Genomic DNA, 19,949 nt, shown 5'->3' on the forward strand with positions numbered 1-19,949 from the left:
AGTATAATTATATTCATTCAATCACTGACTTAAAAAAAAAAAACCCAAGTAGTCACAGGCTATCGAATTGTAGAGAAATCGGCAGGGTAGGTTAAGCATTGTTACTCAGTTTTCAGGAAGAACACAGACTTTATTAGAGTCCTAAGAAATGTGACATTTGATTAACTTCATGGGAAAAGTTTGTCATAAAGTTTATTTTAAATACAACATTTTCAAACGCACAGATGTCAAGCATTCTTTTTTAATCTACAAAGCTTACTCCTCGTGGAGTTAGTATCTGTGAGCCCTCTTGGGTGAATTCTGCAAAAGAGGTGGTACTGAAAAAGTATTATTTGTGTTTGGCCTTAAGTACCTCTACAAGACCTGCCGTGGATCTTATCAGCCTTGAGGCCTACAAGTGCTCAGCTCACTAGCGGGACACTTGTCCTGGGTGAGCAGGACCGCCACTACTGCAGACACCGGACCGAGTAGGTGGGGGCCAACTTCAAAGAAAGTGTGAGCGCCCAGGCGCGCGAGTGGAACAAAACCTGTAGCAAGTAATAAGGAAGTGCTTGCTCCCGCCCGCCCTTCCCATCCGGGGACACCCGAAACCTGGGGGGCTTTGACAACGTGCTGGGGGCGTAAGACGGGGAGAGTGGCAGCTCCGAGTACACGGAGAAGAACTGGAAACACGCAAAAACTCCAAACACGGTCCCCCCCGCCAGAAGCCCTAGGCCTCGGGAGCCGATGCCCACTGCAACCATCAGGGAGCAGAGACAGAAAGAGTAGTTAAGGAGCTCGTGGAGGTCTCAGAGGGGTGCAACCCGCGCGAAGCCAGGCCCAGCGACACGAACTGCCGCCGCTGCCGCCCCCTGAGCCTCCAGGCCCGGGACAGAGACCACCATGGGTCTCACCCCGCGCTCTACCCTCCGCTTCCTGGAGCCTTCTCGCTGGCCTCTAATCTTCAGAGCGCGAAGCCTCCGAGAGCCGTGTGGAGAAGAGTCCGCCCTCTCCCGCCTCGTCCCACTTCCCCGTCCCGGCTGCCTCTCACTCCCTAGAGCTCCGGGAAACGCTTCCAGTGGCCCCAGGTCCACCCCTGTTCCTCCTCCCACCGGCTCTCGCGTTCCCAAGCTGACACCGCCACCCTACCCTAGCCCCTGACGCCAACCCGCCTCACCTCAGGCGGCTCCGGCAGCGCTGGACACAGCAAACTCCTGGGTCTCCGACTCCGGCTCTCCTCGACCCCCTCTTCGGTTAACTCCGCTTGTTTCTCTACAAAATGGCGCCGGAGGTCGCGCGCTCACGTCGCGGCCTTTCCCCTCCCCGTTCCCATTTCATCATTCGCTGCCCGCCCGAGGAGGGATGGCCCCAGAGCCAGCCAATGGCCGCGCCCCGCCTGTGGTTTCTACCCAATCACCGACAGGTGCCCGCGGATTTAAACCAATCACACTCTATCACTTGCAGAAGTCGAGGAAGAAACCAGGCTCCTGCTAGCAACTACCAATCCGGCCTCCTACTTCGCGGACTTTGGCCAATTGCCGCTCACCAGGCCCAGGGGACCGGAGTCAGAGCCCTCGCGCCTGCGCTCGAGGCGAGGGCCAATAGGGAGATGCTGATAACTTCGATTTGGGGCTTCACGTACTTCCCACCTGCCCTCGAGGGCTGCGACCAGTGGGGCTTGGCATTGCCTTTGAGGAACAATAAATTATGGAAGGGGCCCATAACTCCTCGCCACCCTGCGCGGGAACTACTTTGAATTACAGTGGAACAGCTTTCCTCCACTTTCCTTCCTCTTTCGAAATGTCACGGTCCAGTAGACTTCGGGGATTCCCAACCGAAACAATCCCCTCCCCTAGTGTCCCTTTGGCGGGGAACGCCAGCCAGAAAGCAAGCCAGGTTGTGACTAGAGTTGGGGCGCTTTGCATCCTGGGATGTGTAGTCGCGCTCCTCTACCCCGTTCCCATCGCAGAAGTAAAGCGTCTTCGTTCGTCACCGGCTGCGACCTAGAAGGAGCAGTGCATGCTGGGGGTTGTAGTCACCCAGGTGGCCACCGTGTCCTCGCTTGCTTCGCTTTGGTCAAGGGAACTTTCTGTTTTAGTTCTGCCTATTGAAGAAGGGACACCTTCCAGAGACGCCTTCCAGAGACGTAGGAGACGCAAGTTCTCTTCCTGGCTTAAGTCCTAGAAGCCGTCTAAGAAAGGATACCCATGTCCTTTGCTCTCAAGAGAAAAAGCATAGAAACATATTTTGCTATGGTTTGTTTGTTAACTATGATAGTTGGTGAGATTTTATACTCACCTGTACCCAAAAGAGAAAGGATTGGGAAGGAAGTGTTGACTGGTTAGCTCTATTACCTTTTGAAATTAAGGCCGGGCGCGGTGGCTCATGCTTGTAATCCCAGCACTTTGGGAGGCTAAGGCGGGTGGATCACGACGTCAGGTGATCGAGACCATCCTGGCTAACACGGTGAAACCCCATCTCTACTAAGATACAAAAAATTAGCCGGGCGTGGTGGCGCACACCTGTAATACCAGCTACTTAGGAGGCTGAGGCAGGAGAATCGCTTGAACCTGGGAGGCGTGGGTTGCAGTGAGCAGAGATCGCGCCACTGCACTCCAGCCTGAGCAACAGAGCAAAACTCTGTCTCAAAAAAAAAAAAAAAAAAAAAAAAAAAAAAAAAAAAGGCCGGGCGCGGTGGATCACACCTGCAATCCCAGCACTTTGGGAGGCCGAGGCGGGCGGATCACGAGGTCAGGAGATCGAGACCATTCCGGCTAACACGGTGAAACCCCGTCTCTACTAAAAATACAGAAAAATTAACCGGGCATAGTGGCGGGCGCCTGTAGTCCCAGCTACTCGGGAGGCTGAGGCAGGAGAATGGCGTGAACCCGGGAGGCAGAGGTTGCAGTGAGCCGAGATCGCGCCACTTGACTCCAGCCTGGGCGACTGAGCGAGACTCCGTCTCCAAAAAAAAAAAAAGAAAAGAAAAAGAAATTCAAACCTATCCCTGTGCTCACCCCTGTCCTCAGGCTAGGCTCAGTAGGTGGTCTTCTGGCCATCTCTCTCATATTACCTCTCGTGCCCAAAAAAATACTTAAAAAAAATTATGGTAAGAAACACATGAAATTTACCATCTTAATCATTTTTAAGTGTAGAATACAGTAGTGTTAACTATATGCATATTGTTGTACAACAGATCTCTAGAACTTTTTCATCTTGCAAAACTGAAACTACATCTGTTGTTTAACACCTTCCATTTCCCCCTCCCCCTAGTCCCTGACAATCACCATTCTTCTTTATGTTCCTGAGTTTGATTACTTTAGATACCTCATATAAGTGGAATCATGCAGTATTTGTCTTTTTGTGACTGGCCTATTTAACTGAGCATATGTCCTAAAAACACATCTTTTTTTTTTTTTTTGAGACGGAGTTTTGCTCTTGTTGCCCAGGCTGGAGTGCAATGGTGTGATCTCAGCTCACTGCAACCTCCGGCCTCCCCAGTTCAAGCAAGACTCCTGCCTCAGCCTCCCAGGTACCTGAGATTGCAGGCACGTGCCACCACACCCAGCTAATTTTTGTATTTTTAGTAGACACAGGGTTTCACCATGTTGGTCAGGCTGGTATTGAACTCCTGACCTCAGGTAATCCACCCGCCTCAGCCTCCCAAAGTGCTGGGATTACAGGCATGAGCCACCAAGCCCAGCCTAAAAATACTTTTCGACACCTACCTTTCCTTAGTTGGAGGCCAGGTCTTTCAGCCTACATTTACTGAGTCCCTTGTGTTTTCAAGCAACTGTGCAAGAGCCAGAACTGTGCAAGAGCCAGGGACCCCACATATAGTAAGAAGAAGGATCACTTCAGTCTTGTTCACAGCTGTATTCTCAGCACCTAGTATTGTGTCTGGCACATGGTAGGCATATGTGCAAATAAGCCCTGCAGGGTACTAAAGGGAGAAATCAACTTACAACATTGTAATCTTAGAAGTAAAAGGCCCCCTAAACAGAACAAGGATGAGGAATAAGGCCCTTCCCTGCACTGTTGCTAGTAAAAGTTACCAAAACCCCTATGTATAGCAGCATTTTGGCCGAGTTTATCAAAAGTGAAAATGCCGACCCCACTGACCCAGTAATTCCATGTCTAAGAATTTACTCCACAGATGAACATTGCAAATGTGTGCAGAGTGCATACAGATATACATGGAAGCGTTGTTTATGGGGACCCAAAAGATTGGAAACAATAATAAAATGTATGGTACTTTGGGCCAGACCCCATCTCTACTAAAAATACAAAAATTAGCCAGGTGTGGTGGCAGGCGCCTGTAATCCCAGCTATTCGGGAGGCTGAGGCAAGAGAATCCCTTGAACCCGGGAGACAGAAGTTGCAGTGAGCGGAGATCGCACCACACAGAAGTTGCAGTGAGCGGAGATCGCACCACTACAGTCAAGCCTGGGTGACAGAGTGAGACTGTGACTCAAAAATAAATACATAAATAAATAAATATCGTACTTTTTAATGAAATATTATGAATTTTTTTTTAGACGGAGTCTCGCTCTGTCGCCCAGGCTGGAGTGCAGTGGCATGATCTCGGCTCACTGCAAGCTCTGCCTGCCGGGTTCGTGCCATTCTCCTGCCTCAGCCTCCCAAGTAGCTGGGATTACAGGTGCCCGCCACCACGCCTGGCTAATTTTTTGTATTTTTAGTAGAGACGGGGTTTCTCCGTGTTAGCCAGAATGGTCTCAATCTCCTGACCTCGTGATCCGCCCACCTCGGCCTCCCAAAGTGATGGGATTACAGGCATCAGCCACCATGCCCAGCCTCTTTTTTTTTTTTTTTTAAATGAGGTAAGTCGGCCGGGCACAGTGGCTCACACTTGTAATCCCAGCACTTTGGGAGGCCGAAGCGGGTGGATCGCCTGAGATCTGGAGTTCGAGACCAGCCTGGCCAGCATGGTGAAACCCTGTCTCTAATAAAAATACAAAAATACAAAAATCAGTCTAAAAAAATAATAATAATTTAAAAATGAGGTAAGTCTATATTTGCTTATATGGAATGGTTGTAAGATTTATTGCTAAATTAGAAAGTTAGATGAAGGAAAGAAAAAATATATAATCATTATGTTACCGTTTGTGTGGAAGAAAATATATCTATATTTATATATAACTAAATGCATCAAAACATTTGAAAAGATATACTTCTCCCCCCCAACTAACACCAATGTTTGTCTGTAGGGAGAGGAGTGGGAATGAGGAAGGGTAAAAGGAAACTTGGGCTTTTTATTCTATAGACTACTTTTTTTTCTCTTTTTTTCTTTTTTTTTTTCTTTTCTTTTTTTGCCTAAGCTGGAGTACAATGGCATGGTCTTGACTCACTACAACCTCTGCCTGCCAGTTACAAGCGATTCTCCTGCCTCAGCCACCTGAGCAGCTGGGATTACAGGTACCTGCCACCATGCCCAGCTACTTTTTTGTATTTTTAGTAGAGACAGGGTTTTACCATGTTGGCCAGGCTGGTCTTGAACTCCTGACCTCAGGCGATCCACCTGCCTCGGCCTCCCAAAGTGCTGGGATTACAGGCGTGAGCCACTGCACCTGCCCACTATTTGAACTTTTTACAAAGAGTATGTATTTATGTTTTATTTGTATAATTTTAAATACTTTTTTAAATGAATTAAAAACTATTTTCGTAGAGATGAGATCTCACTCAGTCTGGTCTCCAACTCCTGGCCTCAAGTGATTCCCCACACCTAGGCATCCCAAAGTGCTGGGGTTACAGGTGTGAACCACCACACCCCACCTTAAGATTTTTTTTTTTTTTAAAGACAGTAGGTGATACCCACAGAGGTCAGCTATCTAAGGTCAACTCTGTAATTCTACAGCTAGTTCTGGTCTCAGACATAGATCTCCAAAAATAAAGATAAGGTAAAATAAAGCCGAACTGCCTTTTTCTACTTCCACCTGTCTTTGCCAGGAAAATGGTTTGCTGCTTTCAACTGAGACTGCTCCAGGAGACCCTTGTGCCCACTGCCAACCCCTCCCCTGGAGTTACAACACCACTTCTAGGATTTGACTTGTCATGGAGCCTGAGCTAAGTACCTGCAAGATTTGCACAATGGCCTAGAGATCAAAGTCCTTCAACCGTCTGTCAGAATCCTAGGTGGCTTCTATCCTTACTAAAAAGCTGAAAGACTCACAGGAAATTTACAAACTGGAAGGGGTACTGTAGATCACTTGATACACATTTGAATTTTTATCAAAAGACATAATTGGAAATCCAGCCCAGACAAACTATTTTACTAGACACCTTCACAAAGGATTAACTGAATCACCTTATAACTCAGCAACCCACTGTATTTAGAAACAGGATATTTTAGCTAGCTGTTAATTACTTTCCTGGCCTCTTTCCTTAGCCTTCTTCCGGTCTTTCACTTCTCCCCAATTAACTGCATCCCAGGCTCTGGAAGAATTTTACAAAACTCTCGGCTGGGCGCAGTGGCTCATGCCTATAATCCCAGCACTTTGGGATGCCGGGGTAGGCAGATCACAAGGTCAGGAGATCGAGACCATCCTGGCCAACATGGTGAAACCCCTGTCCCTACTAAAATACAAAAACTTAGCCGGGCATGGTGGCGCACGCCTGTGGTCCCAGCTACTCGGGAGGCTGAGGCGGGGGAATTGGCTTGAACCCGGAAGGCAGAGTTGCAGTGAGCCGAGATCGCGCCACTGCACTCCAGCCTGGCTAGAGAGCGAGACTCTGATTTTACAAAACTCTTTTCACTGTTTCCCAAAATAGCCCAGAGAGGGAAATGTAAGTACTGGAAACAAAAGCCTTATTTAATCAGGTTAGGGAGGGGAACAAAAAATACTTAGAAGACAAAGAATTTTGAGGCTTTGAGATCTGTGCAAACTATATTATAATATATTTCAAAGTGCTCAGAAGAAAGGTGAATGGAAATACAAGGCCTTTGGGCCTGGTGGCTCATGCCTGTAATCCCAGCACTTTGGGAGGCCGAGGTGGGAGGACTGCTTGAGCCCAGGAGTTAAAGACCAGCCTGGGAAACGCAGCAAGATTCTACAAAAAAGAAAAAGAAAAATTAGCCAGGCATGGTGCTGCATACCTGTAGTTGCAGCTACTTAGGAGGCTGAGATGGGAGGATCCCCTGAGGCCAGAAGGTCAAGGCTGCAGTGAGCCGTGATTGCACCAGTGCACTCCAGTCTGGGCAACAGACTGAGACCTTGTCTCAAAAAATAAAGAAATACATAAAAAAGAATGCAAGAAATACAAAGCCTTATTATTTCATGTTCCTGTTTCTCAGTCTCATTTTTCAAGTTAGTCAGTAACTTCAATTTACAGTAGTTTTAACTACCTTAGGATTCTCTGTCTTATCCAGAGCTGCCCATTGACAGCCTAACTCTAAATCCAGCCCATTACCACTGCCCTGCCCCAATCCCTCTGATTCCCTGGGCACTCAAGCTCTAGTAGGACATTGGTAGCTCTACCCTGGGAGGATGTCCGGGGAGGCACACTGCAAAAAGCCCACTGAGAAATTCAGAAACCTGCAGCCATAAAAAGTAAATGAGATCATGTCCTTTGCAGGGACCTGGATGAAGCTGGAAGCCATCATCCTCAGCAAACTAACACAGGAACAGAAAACCGAACCCCACATGTTCTCACTCATAAGCAGGAGTTGAACAATGAGAACACATGGGCACAGGGAGGGGAACATCACACACTGGGGCCTGTCGGGGGTGGGGGCAAGGGGAGGGAGAGCATTAGGACAAATAGCTAATACATGCAGGGCTTAAAACTGAGATGACGGGTTGATAGGTGCAGCAAACCACCATGGCACACTTATACCCGTGTAACAAACCTACACATTCTGCTCTTGTATCCCAGCACTTAAAGTACAATAAAAAATATAATATATATATTTTAAAAATTAAAAACCTGGCTGGGCGTGGAGTAGGAGTTACAGAGGAAGAGTGGTGGAGAGGGGGTTACATTCCAGCAAACAGCTAGGCCTCCCAGAGATGATATTGCATCTTTGGGCATCTGTGAGGAGCTGAAAGACCAAGAAGGCTGGAACCCAGAGAGGTAGCCAGAAGCCCATCTAGGGCTGCTGTGGTCAGCCCGTTATCCTAAGAGCTCTGGGAAGCCTTTGAAGGGTTGGGTGGAGCAGCTGACAGGCTTATATTTGCATTTTTTTTTAAGGTCACGCTGGCTGTGATGTGGAGGAAGGGCTGGGAAACTAACCAGGAAACTACTGTAAGAGTCCAGGGGAGATAGTACGGTGGGAATGGGGAGAACTGGGACCACAAGAGATGTGGGAAGTGAAATTGTCGGGCTTTGGTAATTGATAGTGTGAAAGATAAGAGAAAAGAAATGAAGGGGCTGGGCACAGTGGCTCATGCCTGTAATCCCAGCACTTTGGGAGGCTGAGGTGGGCAGATCACCTGAGGTCAGGAGTTCGAGACCAGCCTGGCCAACATGATGAAACCCCATCTCTTCAAAAATACAAAAATTAACCAGGCATGGTGGCGCGTGCCTGTAGTCCCAGCTACTAGGGAGGCTGAGGCGGGAGGATCGCTTAAATCCGGGAGATGGAGGTTGCAGTGACCCGAGATCACGCCACTGCACACTGCACTCCAGCGTGGGCGACAGAGCGAGACTCTGTCTCAAAAAAAAAAAAAAAGAATTGTCTGCTACTGGGTGCCTTTCTCCCTATGAGACAAGGAGACTGGGGAAGTTTGGGAGAAGAGATGGTGAGTTTAGTGCAGGTGTTGGAGGTAGTTGTGATTCACCCAGGTGGAGACGTCCAGTGACCCCCCAAGGAGCTAACACCCAGGAAGACTCTGGAAACAGGGGATGCAGTTACTGACAGGCCAGGCTGGTAGAGCTGCTGCCCAGTGGGAGTTTGCTGAAAGCAGAAGCCAGGGCCTGAAAAGAATCCTGCTGGAGCTCAAGGTTAAGTGTGGAAGAGCCTCCCGCAAAGAAGGCGTGGAAGAGCATCCCAGCCCAAGAGGCCTGAGGGCTACTGGAGGCCAAGAGAACTGAGAGGCTCAGTGTTTTTGAGCAGTCAAGCAAGGAGGGGATTGATAAGGTCCTCAGGCTGTGTGACAGCTCAGCTCGGCTATGGTGACCTTAGGGAGAGTCCTTTCTGTGGAATGAGGGGAGGCCAAAGTCAGATGGAAGTGGCCTGTGAGTCTGGGAAAGGTGGGGAGAGCTATAGCTGGAGGACAGAGTTCTATTTGTTTTTTTTTTTTTTAAAGATGAAGAGATTGGCACACATTTAAACGCTAATGAAGCTCTTTTGGAAATAAGTTATCCCTTGTCTGTGATCTGGGTGGAGCCCAGCTTTACACAGTTGAAGGGACAAGGTCTTCTTTCGGATACCAATGAAAACGAAGAAATGCTTGAACTTTGATCATCTTCCCAGTCCTCCTCCACTTGATTCTTCCCTGAGACAGAATGCTTCCAGGATGGCCACCTTTTGGAGCAGCACTAGGACTCTTCCCCAGGCTGCCAACTTCTGGAAGAATGAAGGGCTACAGTACTCCACCTCCACCCCAATCCCCACCAAAAACCCCCCAGAATCCACTCTTCCCCTCCTCTGGGGCACAGGGTCTCCACAAACCTCTCCCCAGCCAGATGAGCTTTGCATTGCTACACGGGACGTGGAGGTTGTGCTGCAGCAGCTTCCGGTAGAAAGGGGACATGTCTGCATAGTACTGCCTCTGCTACTGACGGCTAACTTGGAGGCTGCAGGGAGAAGCAGCTGAGGATGACCATGTCTACTCTTGGTCTCAGGGAAACTGGGAACTGGGATTTCCGGGGTCCCTTTTCGACCCCGCCTCTCAACCAGCACAAAGTTGCTGCTAGACATGGGCATACCCACTCCTCCCAGGATCACAACTCTTTTCCACACCCTCTTCCTGGACCCTAGGACTCCCTCCACCTTCACCTCTGAATCCTCTCCAACTGCCACATTTGCCTCTCGCTTGTTAACCCAAAACTATCTAAGACAGGTCTCAATCAATTTAGAAAGTTTATTTTGCCAAGGTTAAGGACGCACCCATGACACAGCCTCAGGAGACCCTAAGAACATGTGCCCAAGGTGGTTGGGGCGCAGCTTGGTTTTATACATTTTAGGGAGACATAAGGCATCAATCAATATGTGTAAGATGTATTTTGGTTCCATCTGGAAAGGTGGGACAGCTCAAAGTGGGGGCTTCCGGGTCAGGGTCATCCACAGATAAGAGACAAAAGGTTGCATTTCTTTGAGTCTCAGATTAGCATTTTACGGAACATATAATTTACACGTGAGAGGGGGGTAGAGGAATAGTCACTTATGCCTTAGTCCGGCTCAGTGAATCTGCATTTTTACATAAACAACAGGGGAGAGGAAGCAATCAGATATGGATTTGTCTCAGGTGAGCAGAGGGATGACTTTGAGTTCTGTCCTTTGTCCCTCACCTGTGAAGATAAGCTATCAATTTACATTGCCAGGGTGAAATTCAACGGGGTAAAGATCTTGAGGACCACAAGGAATTTCCATGTTGGTGCATATCTGTAGTCCCAGCTACTCAGGAGGCTGAGGTGGGAGGATGACTTGAGCCTAGGCAGTCGAGGCTGCAGGGGGCACATCTTTGTAGCTATCTTATTGAGGAATAGAATGGAAGGCAGGTTTGCCTGACACAGTGCCCAGCTTGACTTTTCCCTTTGGCTTAGTGATTTGAGGATTTTGAGATTTTATTTTCCCTTCACACCCTCATTGATTTCTTCTTTGAACAAATAACTGAGTGCTTACATGCCCTAGCTCTCCCTCAAGAAAGCCCTTCAATCCTTTGAGGCCACAGCCCAGCTGTCATGCCTCCATCATTGACTGACCAGATCTTAGACTCAACTGCACAGTTCCCAGGCAGGGAGGGAGTTGGGGAGGTAGAGAGCATTTCAGCCACATCCCTGACATCCTTATGGCAGTGGTATTAATGCATTCAGGTACCCCAGGGATGGGATATTAGGAGACTGGAGGAAGAGAGTACAGTAGGGGTTTATAGAATTCAAAGCCAGAGATACATTATCCCTCCATCCCATTATTCCATGCCCAGGCCCCCCAGGTTTGGTGAATCCCATGAAGATGCTCTTTTGGAATCCTGCAAACCCTTTCCAAGTTCTATACCCCTGCTCTGTTTCTGTACTTTTGAAACTGCCTTTGCAAAGATTGTGACAGTGAGAGAAGTCTAACATGGCTGACTCCATCTTGCTTCTAGCCTCACAGGCTGGCTTTCTTCCACTCATTCCTGGGCATAGGCCAAGCTAATCATGGGAGGAATTTAGTTGATAGTTTAATTTTTTAAAAAAATAGAGATGAGGTCTCAGCTGGGTGTGGTGGTTCACGCCTGTAATCCCAGCACTTTGGGAGGCTGAGGTGGGCGGGTCACCTGAGGTCAGGAGTTCAAGACCAGCCTGGCCAACATGGTGAAACCCTGGCTCCACTAAAAATACAAAAATTAGCCGGGCGTAGTGGCACACGTCTGTAATCCCAGGTACTCGGGAGGCTGAGGAAGGAGAATCACTTGAACCAGGGAGGCAGAGGTTGCAGTGAGCCGAGATTGCACGACTGCACTCCAGCCTGGGCAACAGAACAAGACTCTGACTCAAAATAAATAAATAAATAAATAAATAAATTAAAAATAAAGAGATGAGGTCTCACTACGTTGACCAGGCTGGTCTCGAACTTCTGGCCTCAAGCGATCCTCCCAACTTGGCCTCTCAAAGTGTTAGGATTACAGGTGTGAGCCACCATGCCCTGATATTAATAGTTTAATTTGAAAGCAAGGATGATAATTGTCCTTCCTTAAAACTAACCCCCTCTAGGCTGTGCATGGTGGCTCACACCTGTAATCCCAGCACTTCAGGAGGCTGAGGTGGGTGGATCACCTGAGGTCAGAAAGTTGAGACCAGCCTGGCCAACATGGTGAAACCTTGTCTCCACTAAAAATACAAAAATGAGCTGGGCATAGTGGTGCCTGCCTGTAACCCCAGCTACTTGGGAGGCAGGGGTTGCAGTGAGCAGAGATCACGCCACTGCACTCCAACCTGGGTGACAGAGTGAAACTCCATCTCAAAAAAAAAAAAAAAAAGAAAGAAATTTTTTAAATAAAAAATTAGCCATATGTGGTGGTGCACACCTGTAGTCCCAGCTACTTGGGAGGCTGAGGTGGGAAGATGGTTTGAGGCCGTGAGCTGTGATTATGCCATTGTACTTCAGCCTAGATGACACAGCAGAACTTTGTCTCAAAAAAACACATAAAAAAACACAAAAAGCAAAAAATGACTAATGAAAGGCCACAAGATTAGGAGTATGGGATGGGCCAGAATTCTGCTAAATGTCAGCATAGTTTCTATAATCCCTTATGCTCAGCAGTCATGTGGCCAGAGGCCACAGGATTTGTGACTTCCTCTTGCTCCTATAGATAACATTACTTGTAAAATTTAAGATTTGTCTTTTGAGATTTTTTTTTTTGGAGATGGAGTCTCCCTCTGTCGCCCAGGCTAGAGTGCAGTGGCGCGATCTCGGCTCACTGCAGCCTCCACCTCCCGGGTTCAAGAGATTCTCCTGCCTCAGCCTCCTGAGTAGCTGGGATTACAAGAGTGTAAGAGTGTGCCACCATGCCTGGCTAATTTTTGTATTTTTAGTAGAGACAGGGTTTCTCCATGTTGGTCAGGCTGTTCTCAAACTCCTGACCTCGTGATCCCCCCGCCTCAGCCTCCCAAAGTCCTGGGTTACAGGCATGAGCCTGTAACTGATTTTTTTTTTTCCAGATTTTCTGGCAACTGGCTGATCCTGCCCCAACCTGTGACTCATGCCTCAACCAGTCCTGTGGCCCCATCTGGAGGCCGACTCAGTGTAGGAGGACCATTTTCCACACCTCTATGATACCATCTCCAACCCTTTCCCTGCCCCCTGCCCACCAACTTGTTCATAAAAAGCCTAGCCTCGGACTTCTCAGAGACACTGATTTGAGTAATAACTCCAACTACTGCATGGTCAGCCTTGAGTTAATAAAACTCTCTCCTGCAATATCACAGTCTCAGTGAACTGATTTTGTTTGTGCAACAGGCAGGAAGAACCCACAATGAGGCAATTACACCTTTGCTCATGCCCTTCCCATATAGAGTAAGTGTTTCTTCCTCTCTAGGTCTCAGAATCTTTCTGTAAAACAGAAGAATTGGCTAGGATGATCTCTAAGTCCTTTCCACTTGGAACTGTTCTGAGTCACAGCAGCCCCTGGTCCACACTGTACTCCAAATGAGGGTTCTCAGGGACAGTAACCCAGGAAAGGTGAGGTGGAAAGAGGAAAGACAGCCAGGCCCTTCTGCATGCCTTCCTCTCTGCCTCCATTGCCATCCAATATTCCTAACAGGTAGGGCCCAGGGTGTACCTGCCCTGGATAGGGGATGCTGGAGAAGTGCTGCCTGTCCCTCATTTTCACCACCTGAGCATCCACCCCACCTTGATCCCTTTCGGGTTCAAGACTGTGCTGTCCCCAGTCCAAGACTGCCTCAGCACAGAAAGCACCCAGCAGACCACTGGCCCCAAGGATGCTTCCAGGGAGGACAGAATGAGGTACGTTGAGTACTACAGTCTGAGCTCAGGAGTCAGACTTCTAATTAGCTGGGCATAGTAGTGTATGCCTGTAGTCCCAGCAACTCGGGAGGCTGGGGCAGGAGGATCCCTTGAGCCCACGAGTTTTGAGGCTGCAGTGAGCTATGATGGCACCGCTGCACTCCAACCTGGGCAACAGAGTGAGACCCTCCCTCTTAAAAAAAAAAAAAAAAAGAGGCTGGGTGCAGTGTGCAGTGGGTCATGTCTGTAATCCCAGCACCCAGCACTTTGGGAGGCTGCGGCAGGAAGATTGCTTGAGCTCAGGAATTCCAGACCAGCCCGGACAACATAGCGAGACCCCAGCTTTAAAAAAAATTCAAAATAAATTAATAAATAATAAAGGAGTCAGCCTCCTGAGGTTCATATTCCAGCTCTACCCTAGGTAACCATGCACTAGGACACCGCCTCTCTGAGCTTCAGGTCCTTCATCTGTGAAATGGGATGACAGCAGTGCATAGGGTAGAGGATCTTCATGAGGGTTAAATGAGACAAAGTATGTAAAATACTCAATGTCTAGTGTAAAGGAAGATTTTGTTGTTGTTGTTTTGAGACAAAGTCTCACTCTGGCACCCAGTCTGGGGTGCAGTGGCGTGATCTCAGGTCACTGCAACCTCCGCCTCCCGGGTTCAAGTGATTCTTCCATCTCAGTCTCACGAGTAGCTGGGATTACAGGTATGCACCACCACGCCTGGCTAATTTTTGTATTTTTGGTAGAGAAGGGGTTTCACCATGTTGGCCAGGCTGGTCTCAAATTCCTGACCTCAGATGATCTGCTGGTCTTGGCCTCCCAAAGTGTTGAGATTACAGGTGTGAGCCACCGTGCCTGGCCCATAGAGGAAGTTTATGTATTGAGTCATTCATTCAACGAAAAGGTGTTAAGTGCCTCCTATGTGCCAAGTATTGGGAATTACAGCAACAAAACTGAGTTCATTGATCTTGCATTTAAACAAGGTGGTGGAGGGGGGAGGTGGAATAAACAAGAATAAATAAATAATGCCAGGCAGTAAAATTGCTACAAAAACATGATGCAGGAGAATAGGTGCTGGAGTAACAGAAAGAAGTGAAAGGGCAGGGGAGGTAGGCAGCAGACCCCTCTGATAGAGGAGTTCAGCAGAGACCTAAAGGAAGTGAGAAAAGAAGCCATGTAGATATCTGGTGGCAGGGGGTTTCAAGCAGGGGACCAGAAAGTGCCAAGGCCCCGAGGTTGAGGTTTGGCAAGTCTGCAGGTGAGGCTGAAGCAGGACAGTGATAGCAACGAGGAGGAGGGGGTGGAATATGTAGTCAGAGAGGAGCTAGAACATGTGGGGCCCTGTAGGCCATGAGAACATAGGCTTCTATGGCTCCTCAACATGGTGAAACCCCGTCTCTACCAAAAATACAAAAATTAGCCCGGTGTGGTGGCGCACACCTGTAATCCCAGCTACTTAGGAGGCTGAGATAGGAGAATCACTTGAACTCAGGAGGCGGAGGTTGCAGTGAGCCAAGATCGTGCCACTGCACTCCAGCCTGGGAGACACAGTGAGACTATGTCTCAGAAAAAAAAAATTAGAAATAAAGAAATAATAAAGGCTGCTGCAAGAGGAAAAGACTATAGGAGAACAAGGGTGGAATCAGGAATCTCCAAATTAGAGGTAGATTGTAATGGTCCAGGCGAGAGATGATGGTGGACTGGACTAGCTGCAAAAGTAGAGAGAAGCATTATCTATAATACTTATCGCAGCCTTCAGCATCCCACATCCCACCTCACCAACCACTTACCCAGGTGGCCACGTTGAACTGGTATCTTCGGAAGAGGTTGCTCATGTCAGCAGTGTAATGCCCCTGGTAGCCACATGCCTCCCACCAGGGTGAGTAGCGGTGGTAAATGTTGAGGCCAATGCCCTGAATCATGCCATAAGCTTCTAGGACCTGCAGAGAAGAATCAGTCCAAAGTCCTTCCGGGGTTGAGGGTGAAACACAACTTGCTATACTTCCTGGCCAACACCAATTGACACCAAGGTCCCAATTCCTCTGACGTCCCACATGATAGAAGCTGCTAGCAGAGCATATGGGACCTGAGCTTGTGTCCTGTGGCTTCCTAGAGGGAAGGGCAGTCTTGGAGCTGACTCCAGGAGACACATCCATGCCATACCACAGGGAGCTGGGAGACACTGCAGCCCTCCCCCACCCAGGAGAGAGCTACTAAGTATCAACTAGCATCACCAAGGCAGTGGGCTGGATTATGCTGTACGGGCCAGGGCTCACAATTTTTCTTTCTTTCTTTTTTTTTCTTTTTTTAGAGACTGGGTCTCACTCTGTTGCCCAGGCTGGAGTACAGTGGCACAGTCATAGCTTACTGCCACCTCAAACTCCTGGGCTCAATCGATCCTCCTGCCTCAGCCTCCAAAGCAACTAGGACTACAGACATGGGCCAACATGCCCAGCCAATTAAAAAAAAAATTTTTTTTTTTGGCCGGGCACGGTGTCTCACGCCTGTAATCCCAGCACTTTGGGAGGCTGAGGCGGGTGGATCATGAGGTTAGGAGATTGAGACCATCCTAGCTAACACGGTGAAACCCTATCTCTACTAAAAATACAAAAAATTAGCCGGGCGTGGTGGTGGGTGCCTGAAGACCCAGCTACTCTGGAGGCTGAGGCAGGAGAAGAATGGCATGAACCCTAGAGGTGGAGCTTGCAGTGAGCCAAGATCGTGCCACTGCACTCCAGCCTGGGCGACAGAGCCAGACTCCACCTCAAAAAATAAATAAATAAATAAATAAATAAATAAATAAATAAATAAATAAATTTTTTTTAGAGATAGGGTCTTGCTTTGTTGCCCAGGCTGGTCTCAAATCCTGGGCTCAAGCGATCCTCCTGCTAGGCCAATGTGCCTGGCCCCACAATTCTATTTAATTGGCTTATTTAGGTAGGGCCAAAGACTCTATGGTCCTGTCATCTCACCCAATGTCACTCTTAATAGTAGTAAAACTGTCTCCACTTGGGCATACACGGCAGAAAGTTTGCAAGGCTACATGGCAGCCAAACTTCTTGGCAGAAATCTGACAGTGCCCAGTAAACACTCCTTAAATGCTAATTCTTATTTGAAAACCAAATTTTGGTGGCCTGTAATGACTCCCCATGCACAATAATCTTTTGTCAAGGGTCAAATGGAAATCCAAGGCACGTGGAATATTTGGATTCCAGCAATGGATAATTAGAACTTGAGGGCCCAGCAGCAGGCAGGGAGCAGAGTTGAAATCACCGCTCTAGGGCAGTCTCCTCTAAATTGCCACCATTCCTTGTGAGACCTCCTGCTGCTTTTTTTTTTAAAATTTTTTGTTTTTGTTTTTGTTTTTGAGACAGTCTTGCTCTGTCGCCCAGGCTGGAGTGCAATGGCACAATCTTGGCTCACTGCAAACTCTGCCTCTGGGGTTCAAGCGATTCTCCTGCCTTAGCCTCCCAAGTAGCTGGGATTACAGGCGCCTGCCACTGAGCCTGGCTAATTTTTGTATTTTTAGTAGAGACGGGGTTTCACCATGTTGGCCAGGCTGGTCTTGAATTCCTGGCCTCAGGTAATCCACCTGCCTTAGCCTCCCAAAGTGCTGGGATTACAGGTGTGAGCCACTGCTCTGGCCTACTTATTTTTTAATTAATTTTTTTTTTTTTGAGACAGTCTGGCTCTGTTGCCCAGTCTGGAGTGCAGTGGCGTGATCTCTGCTCACTGCAACCTCTGCCTCCCGGGTGCCGGTTCAAGCAATTCTCTTGCCTCAGCCTCCAGAGTAGCTGGGATTACAGGCACGTGCCACCATGCCCAGCTAATTTTTTTTTTTTTTTGTATTTTTAGTAGAGACAGGATTTCACCATGTTGGTCAGGCTGGTCTTGAACTCCTGACCTCGTGATCCACCTGCCTTGGCCTCCCCAAGTGCTGGGATTACAGGTGTGAGCCACGGTGCCTGGCCTATATTTAATTTTTTATAGAGACAGAGCCTCACTATGTTGACCAGGCAGGCTGGTCCCACCTCGGCCTCCTGAACTTTTGGGATTACAGGCATGAGCCACCATGCCTGGCCAGTAATACAATTTTTTTTTTTTTTTATGGATTTTTGTTATCATCCAGGCTGGAGTGCAATGGCGTGTTCTCGGCTCACTGTAACCTCTGCATCCCTGGTTCAAGCAATTAACCTGCCTTAGCCTCCTGAGTAATTGGGATTACAGGCACATGCCACCACGCCCAACTAATTTTTGTATTATTAGTAGAGACGGGGTTGCAACATGTTGGCCAGGCTGGTCTTGAACTCCTGACCTCAGGTGATCCACCCGCCTTGGCCTCCCAAAGTGCTGGTGTTACAGGCATGAACCACCGTGCCCAGCCCAGAAATATAATTTTTTTTTTTTGAGATGGAGTTTCACTCTTGTTGTCCAGGCTGGAGTGCAATTGTGCAATCTTGACTCACCACAACCTCCACCTCCTGGGTTCAAGCAATTGTCCTGCCTCAGTCTCCCGAGTAGCTGGGATTACAGGTGTGTGCCATCACGCACGGCTAATTTTGTAATTTTAGTAGAGACAGGGTTTCACCATGTTGTCCAGGCTGGTTTTGAACTCTTGACCTCAGGTGATTCGCCTGCCTTGGCCTCACAAAGTGCTGGGATTACAGGCGTGAGCCACTGGGCCTGGCCTAGGAACATGATTTTTTTTTTGTTCTTGTTCTTTTTTTTTTTTTTTGAGACGGAGTCTTGCTCTGTCACCCAGGCTGGAGTGCAGTGGCACGATCTTAGCTCACTGCAAGCTCTGCCTCCCAGGTTCATGCCATTCTCCTGCATCAGCCTCCCGAGCAGCTGGGACTAGAGATGCCCACCACCATGCCCGGCTAATTTTTTTTTGTATTTTTAGTAGAGACAGGGTTTCACTGTGTTAGCCAGGATGGTCTCGATCTCCTGACTTCGTGATCTGCCTGCCTCGGACTCCCAAAGTGCTAGGATTACAGGCATCAGCCACCACGCCTGGCCGGAACACGATTTTTTAAAACAACACTGTGGGCCCAAACAATCTGCCTGCTTCACAGTGTTGCTGTGTGGTGCAAAGGAGGAAATGTCATGCTTTGTAAACTATGAATTGGAAGAGTGTGTGTGTATTTGTGTGTGTGTGTGCGTGTGTGTGCGTGTGTGTGTGCGTGTGTGTGTGTGTGTGTGTGTGTACAGCACTATGCACTGGGGTTCTGAGCTCCTCTTTTTCTTTTGCTCTTCTGACACCTGAGCAGCAAAGAGACACCCTGGCCAGGTGCAATAGTTCATGCCTGTAGTCCCAGCACTGTGGGAGGCCAAAGTGGGAGGATTGCTTGAGCCCAGCAGTTCCAGACCAGCCTGGGCAACATAGCGGAGACCCTGTCTCATTTTAATTTTTTTTTTTTTTGAGATGGAGTTTCACTCATGTTGCCCAGGCTAGAGTGCAATGGCGCAATCTTGGCTTACCGCAACCTCCACCTCACGGGTTCAAGCAATTCACCCGCCTTAGCCTCCTGAGAAGCTGGAATTACAGGCATACACCACCACACCTGGCTAATTTTGTATTTTTAGTAGAGATGGGGTTTCTCCATGTTGGCCAGGCTGGTCTTGAACTCCTGACCTCAGGTGACCCGCCCGCCTCAGTCCCCCAAAGTGCTGAGATTACAGGTGTGAGCCACTGCTCCCGGCCGAGACTCCCTCATTCTAACCTTCCTGTGACTCTGAGGAGAGGGGGTGACTCACCGCTCTCAGGCAGTGGTTCTCTGTGTTGCTGAAGTTGCAGGTGCCCTCAGAGCAGCAGTAGATGTGAAGAATGGCCAGAGGCTATGAACAAAGGTCTGGAAAGTCAGACAGTGACAGCAGGGGGCCACTGGACCCACCTCCATTCCCATGGAAGTCACCCCATTTCCTGCCATTTCTAAATTGGCCTGCATGGTGGCATCACCTGTCTCTGACTTAAGGATGGCAGAGAGCCACCTGCCTTACAGGTAGATGTACCACAAGGTGCCAAACATAAGGACTGGAAGGAGACAGAACTTATTCTTTGCCAATGAGGCCATTGTAACCAAATTCCATCAGTGTCATTGGCCTAAAACCAGGAGGGACAAGTAAATGCCTCTACTTGATCATGACAGTGATAATGACTCACCTTGACTGAGTGCTCGCTGTGTGCCACACTCTACCTTGAGTCCTTTATTTTAATTGTCTTCTTTATTTACTGTAACCCTGTGAAGCAGGTACTACTCTGTGCATTCCCATTTTTTTTTTTTTTTTTGAGACAGAGCCTCACTCCATTGCCTAGGCTGGAGTACAGTGACACGA

At 48.5% G+C, this 19,949-nt stretch overlaps 1 protein-coding gene across 8 annotated transcripts in view; it reads right to left on the reverse strand.

The window, feature by feature from the left end:
- The window catches only part of CNOT1 (CCR4-NOT transcription complex subunit 1), a 111,044-nt gene extending 109,550 nt beyond the window's left edge, over nucleotides 1-1,494 (reverse strand). For 5 of the 8 annotated variants that reach the window (XM_055364422.2, XM_055364421.2, XM_019011859.4 and 2 more), the window contains exon 1: nucleotides 1,157-1,310. The gene's annotated coding sequence lies outside the window, so the exon portion shown is untranslated. Of the gene's footprint in view, nucleotides 1-1,156 lie in introns of all 8 variants that reach the window. The other 3 variants (XM_019011860.4, XM_019011855.4, XM_004057735.5) reach the window with 2 other exon arrangements.
- Between the last annotated feature and the right edge of the window lie 18,455 nt (nucleotides 1,495-19,949).

This window comes from Gorilla gorilla, chromosome 18, assembly GCF_029281585.2.
Source record: "Gorilla gorilla gorilla isolate KB3781 chromosome 18, NHGRI_mGorGor1-v2.1_pri, whole genome shotgun sequence".
NCBI lineage: Eukaryota > Metazoa > Chordata > Mammalia > Primates > Hominidae > Gorilla > Gorilla gorilla.